The sequence below is a fragment of the Zea mays genome, chromosome 5, assembly GCF_902167145.1.
Source record: "Zea mays cultivar B73 chromosome 5, Zm-B73-REFERENCE-NAM-5.0, whole genome shotgun sequence".
Classification (NCBI taxonomy): domain Eukaryota; kingdom Viridiplantae; phylum Streptophyta; class Magnoliopsida; order Poales; family Poaceae; genus Zea; species Zea mays.
This window is the reverse complement of record NC_050100.1, coordinates 173,415,789-173,421,788: the sequence shown is the minus strand read 5'-3', so window position 1 is coordinate 173,421,788 and position 6,000 is coordinate 173,415,789.

Genomic DNA, 6,000 nt, shown 5'->3' with positions numbered 1-6,000 from the left:
TTGGATCCTAAGTCAGTGATGATGCTGTTTGGTATCCCGAATCTGAATATTATGTCTTGTATGAATTCCACGGCTTTAGCAGAGGTTAAAGAAGCAATGGGCTTGAACTCTATCCATTTAGTGAATTTGTCAATCGCCACCAATACATGAGTATATCCTCCTTGAGCTTTCTTGAAAGGTCCAATCATATCCAGTCCCCAGCATGCGAAAGGCCAGGTTACTGGTATGATCTGTAGTTGCTGTGCGGGCATGTGCTGTTGCTTTGACGAGTATTGGCAAGCTTCACACCTCTGAACTAACTCGGCTGCATCATTCTTCGCTGTTGGCCAATAGAATCCTGACCTGAAGACCTTCCCAACTAGTGTTCTGGAGGCTGCATGTATTCCACATTGCCCAGCATGGACCTCCTCCAGAAGTTGCTTCCCAGTGGACGAGAGAACGCACTTCATGAGGACGCCCGATGCACCCCTTCTGTATAATGTCTCCCCAATGAGTGTATAGTGAGCCGACTGCCTGGCAATTCGCTCTGCCGAGTTCTTGTCGTCTGGTTCTTCTTCATTCTTTATATACTTAATGATCGGCCTTCTCCAGTCATCAGAGTCTGACTCGGGTTGACCTATGATGTTGCACTCTTCTGTTTGATCCATTGAGATACTCGGCTGCAGAATTTCTTGCACGAAGACTCCGGGTGGGACCTGAGTTCGACTGGATCCGAGCTTGGACAGTACATCAGCTGCTGTGTTACGATCTCTTTCCACATGATGAAATTCCAGACCCTCGAATTTGTCTTCCAGCTTTCGGACGGCAGCGCAGTATTTTCCCATTGAATCACTTGAGCAATCCCACTCTTTGTTTATCTGGCTGATGACTACCAGAGAATCTCCGTATACCATCAATCTCTTGACGCCCAGTGATATGGCAATGTTCAATCCGTGAATCAGAGCTTCATACTCGGCTGCATTGTTGGAGGCCGGGAATAGCAACTGGAGGGCGTATTTGAGGTGCTCGCCTCCAGGTGCAGTGAAGAGAATCCCTGCTCCTGCTCCCTGCAGCTTCAGCGAGCCATCAAAATACATTTGCCATACTTCTGCAGTCTCTGGATTATCCGGTACTTGCTGTTCGGTCCATTCTGATACAAAATCAACCAGTGCTTGGGTTTTGATGGCGGTGCGAGGTCGGAACTCGATGTCGTGGGATCCTAACTCGCAAGCCCACTTGGCTATTCGGCCAATAGCTTCCTTGTTGTGAAGAATATCCCCTATTGGAAAACCAGTGACTACTATGACTTTGTGGTTGTCAAAGTAGTGACGCAGCTTGCGGGCAGTTAGAAGTACTGCGTATAATAACTTCTAAACTTGAGGATACTTTTTCTTTGAGGGGCCTAGAACCTCGCTGATGAAGTATACAGGATGTTGTACTGGATAGGCATGTCCTTCTTCTACTTGCTCGACTACCAACGCGGTGCTTACCACGTGAGTCGTGCAAGAGATGTACAATAGCAAATCTTCAGCTGGTTGAGTTGATGTAGCTCGCCGGGGTGGTTTCAGTACTGGTGGTGTTGTCAAGAACTTTTTCAGTGCATCTAGAGCTTCTTGTGCTTCTGAAGTCCATTGAAACTTATCCACCTTCTTGAGTAGCTTGTAAAATGGCAAACCTTTTTCTCCCAGTCTGGATATAAATCTGCTCAGAGCCGCCATACATCCAGTAAGTCGCTGCACCTTCTTTTGTGATCGAGGAGCTTCCATTTTCATGATAGCCTCAATCTTATCTGGATTAGCTTCAATTCCCCGGTGGCTGACGATAAACCCGAGCAACTTTCCTGCTGGTACCCCGAAAACACATTTTTCGGGATTGAGCTTCCATCTATATCGTCTTAGGCTGTTGAAAACCAGCTGCAAGTCTTCGATGAAGTTTTCCGAATTCTCTGTTTTGATTACCACATCATCTACGTAGGCCTCCACACGCTTGCCCCAGTGATCGGCTAAGCATGTTTGAATGGCTCTCTGATAAGTTGCTCCAGCGTTTTTGAGGCCAAACGGCATGGAGGTATAACAGAAAGCACCAAACGGAGTAATGAACGCCGTTTTTTCCTCATCTTCTTTTGCCAGACTAATCTGGTGATACCCGGAATAGCAATCTAAGAAAGACAACACAGAACATCCAGCGGTGGAATCCACCACTTGATCTATCCTCGGGAGCCCGAAGGGATCCTTCGGACAGTGTTTGTTGAGATCAGTATAGTCGACGCACATGCGCCAATCCACTTTATTCTTTTTGAGTACAAGAACAGGATTGGCTAACCACTCAGGGTGTAACACTTCTCTAATAAATCCAGCCGCGACCAGGCGAGCTAATTCGGCGCGAATGGCCTCTCTTTTATCGGGCGTGAAGCGACGTAGCTTTTGTCGAATCGGCCTCGCCTGGGGGTAGACTTTCAGTTTGTGCTCGGCCAGTTCTCTTGGGACTCCCGGCATATCCGCAGGTTGCCATGCGAATACGTCCCGGTTATCTTGCAGAAACTGGACGAGCGCGCTTTCCTATTTGTCGTCCAAGCTGGAGCTGATGATAGCCGTCTTGCGCTCGTCAGCAAACCCCAGGTTGATTCTTTTGGTTTCTTCAGTCGGCCGCATAGAGGTCGCGGCCTGAGCTTCATTCGCCGGTACCGTGAGGTCCTCCTCAGGCTTAGAGTTCGCCGGTGTAGAAGGAACCGTCGACGGCTTGGTGGTGAGGGCTGCTTGAATGGCCGCTCGGAAACATTCGCGGCGCCTTGGAAGTCGGCGCGCACAGTTATGATTCCTCGCGGTCCTGGCATCTTCAGTATCATATATGTGTAATGTGGAATGGCCATGAATTTGGCCAATCCCGGCCTTCCGATGATGGCATTGTACCCGCAGTCGAAGTTCGCCACTTCGAACCTCAGGAACTCGGTTCTGTAGTTCTCCGGAGTTCCAAAGGTGACCGGCATGTAGATGTGGCCCAGCGGGTACTCTCCTTCAGTCGGCACGATGCCGAAGAAAGGAGTGTCTGACTTGTGGAGCTCTTTGAGGTGAGCTCCCAAGCCTTGGAGTGTCCGGGGGAAGGTGACGTTGATGCTGCTCCCCCCGTCCACTAGCACCTTCTTCACCCGGCTCTCTCGGATCACCGGATCGACGAGGAGCGGGTATTTGCCGGGATGGTCGAAGTTGAGCCATTGATCCTCCCGAGTGAAAATGATCGGGTGCTCCGACCACCGGTATGGGGCGGGAGGACCGGTGGTCGCCACCAGTATCTGACGGTCGTTGAGCTTTTGTTGTCTTTTGTTCTCCTGCGACCCATGTCCGCCGAAGATGACGTTGACCTCCCTGTCAACACGCGGGAAAGCTCCTCCTCCTCCCTCCTCCTGCTGATGGGGTTGTCGTGGTTCATCTGGTCCTCCCCTCGGCGGAGGAGGAGGTAGAGGTTGGAAGGGTCGGCCATGCCCGACGGAGTGCTTGAAGTCCCGGCAGTTGCGAAGAGTGTGGCGCATGTCCTTGTGGTATGGGCACTGGGCGTCGAGGATGTCGTCCAGCGTGCGTTCGCCTCCGCGAGGTCCTCCTCGGGCACGAGAGGCAGGTGGTCCGGCGGCGTGCACTTCTTCGCGAGGCCTCTTCTCCCAGCGTTTGTCGGTCGGCTGGTTCGTGTCCCGTCGCGGTGCTGCCGGTGCGGGCTTCGCTCCTCCGATGAGGTCCTGAGCTCGCTCATCGGCGGTGATGTAGAGGTCGGCTTCCCGGAACAGCTCCTCGGAGGTAGTCGGCGCCTTCTGTAGTATGGTTCGGACAAAAGCCGAGTCGTCGGATCCCCTGTAGAAGTCCTCAATCACGGCCGCTTCCGTGACCTCGGGGATGCGATTTCTCATGGTCTGGAACCTTTTGAGGTACGACCGGAGAGTCTCATCCCCTCGGTGCTTGATGGATTTGAGGTCCCATGGTTGCGCCGGTTTGTCGGAAAGGGACTGGAAGTTGGCGGTGAAGCGTCGACTGAAGTCTCCCCAGTCGTCGATGCAGTGTCGGGGTAGGTGTCGCAGCCACTGCAGCGCATCTTGCCCAAGGACAATGGGCAAATACGCGGTCATGACGTCCTCGGATGCTCCGGCCGCTCGAGCAGCGGTGGTGTAGACAGCCAGCCATCCTCCTGGATCCTGCTTAGGTTCATACTTGTCAACGTTGGATACCTTGAAGTTGGGAGGCCATTGAATGGCCCTAAGGCGCGGAGTAAGGGCGGACACTCCGCACGTGTCCTCCTGTCGTCGGGGACGATGTCTGTCCCGGGGAGGGGAGTTGTGATTGTAGTTCCTCGACCGTCCCCGGGTGGTACCGCCAGTTGAAGCTGTTGCCGACTCAGTCCTGGTGGCCTGGCTCTGAGTCGGGATGCCATGATCCCTGTCATACTCCTCCCGACGGCGAATCTCATTCTCATGCCGCCGTTCGCACGAAGCATTGATGGAGCTTCGCGCGTCCCGGCGGCTGTTGATGGCGTGTCGCAGATCGTTCGGCGGATGAGCAAGCGGTAGAAGATGGTTGGCTGCTTGGGTGAACAAGCGTCGGTAGCCCTCAGCGTCGGGAGTCCGAGGAAGTCCATCTGCTATCCGAGCTAGTACCCCTCCGACTTCGCTTGGCGTGTTCATAGCCCGGGCGAAGTCGGGATTCAGGTTGCGTCCGAAGAGTGGATTCTCCCGGCGTTGCCTTGCATCTTGCTCGGCTTGTTCCTGGGCTCGCCGGCGATCACGTCGTCGAGAGTTCCTTCGTTCTCTGAAGACGCGTTCTTCCGGAGTTTCTCCTATCTCTGAGACCTCGTCTCGCGAGACAGGCTGCTCCGGATCTCGCTCTCCGGCTGCGTGATGTCGTCGAACGTTCCTGCGCCGGTTCCTCTGTCGGCGGGATTCTCGTTGAGGTGGTTCTTCTCCGGGTGCGGTTGGTTCATCGTCGGAGACGGCAGGCGACTCCACTCTCCCGATGAAGAGGACGTCGGGGTAGAATGGCGTTGCTGTCGTGGCGACTTTCTTTCCGTTCTCCTTTGAGGTCGGAGGAACAGGAAGAACGGCTTGCTTCTCCCCAGTCTTCTTCTTCCTTGCAATCCGTGTCCATTCTGTTGTCGGAGAGGTAGACAGTGGAGTTCTTCGGGTCAGCGGACCCTCAGCCCCTGACTTTCCGGAGACGATCCTTTTCCGGAGAGCTGGAGGTTGTGCTTTCCCGGCATTTTCGGAGTTTGTTGGAGGAGACTTCTTTTCTGGCGGATCCGCAATGCGGTGTAGAATTCCCTCTTCATCCGCTACAGACGAGATCGTCCCAAAGCGGAACACGGATCCGGGACGCATGTTGATCTTGCTGTAGAAGGTGACGGCCATTGAGCTAGCTTGGATCGTCGACACACCCCCTACCTGGCGCGCCAGCTGTCGGTGTTTTGGGTCCGACCGCACACCCGGGGTTGCCCCTCAAGGTGTTTTTAGGAGTAGGGCGGTATTGACGACTGTAGCAAAATGGTTCGTGCCGATCGCACGAGGGACAGTGGACAAGATTTACAGGTTCGGGCCGCTTAGAAATGCGTAACACCCTACGTCCTGGTGAGTATGCTTGGTGGGCGTGGTTACAAGAGGACTCTCTGGATTGAAGACACAGAGAGTTTGGATGGGTGGCTAAGTAGATGGGTCGATCGTTCTGAAGGGGTGCCCCCTAGGCCTTATATACTCGACCGTGGGGCAATACACGTGGATATGATAACAACAAGTAACTAAAAGATAGTGAACCTCTCGAGTTTATCCTGCGTGATCCTCGCCGACTTATCCTCGCACGGCTCCGCTGCATGGGGGCTCCCGTGCGGGAAAATCGGGTCTCTGTTGCGATCATTCGCTCGACGATGTGGGCCGTTCGGGTTTGCACCAATCCGGCCTCATGTCGTTCTCCCTTGCTGGTTGTTCCTCCCCAGGCCCACGAAAGAATGACCTTACGAATTATCGGGCCCTTGGGCCTTTCGTGAGGTCTTTTA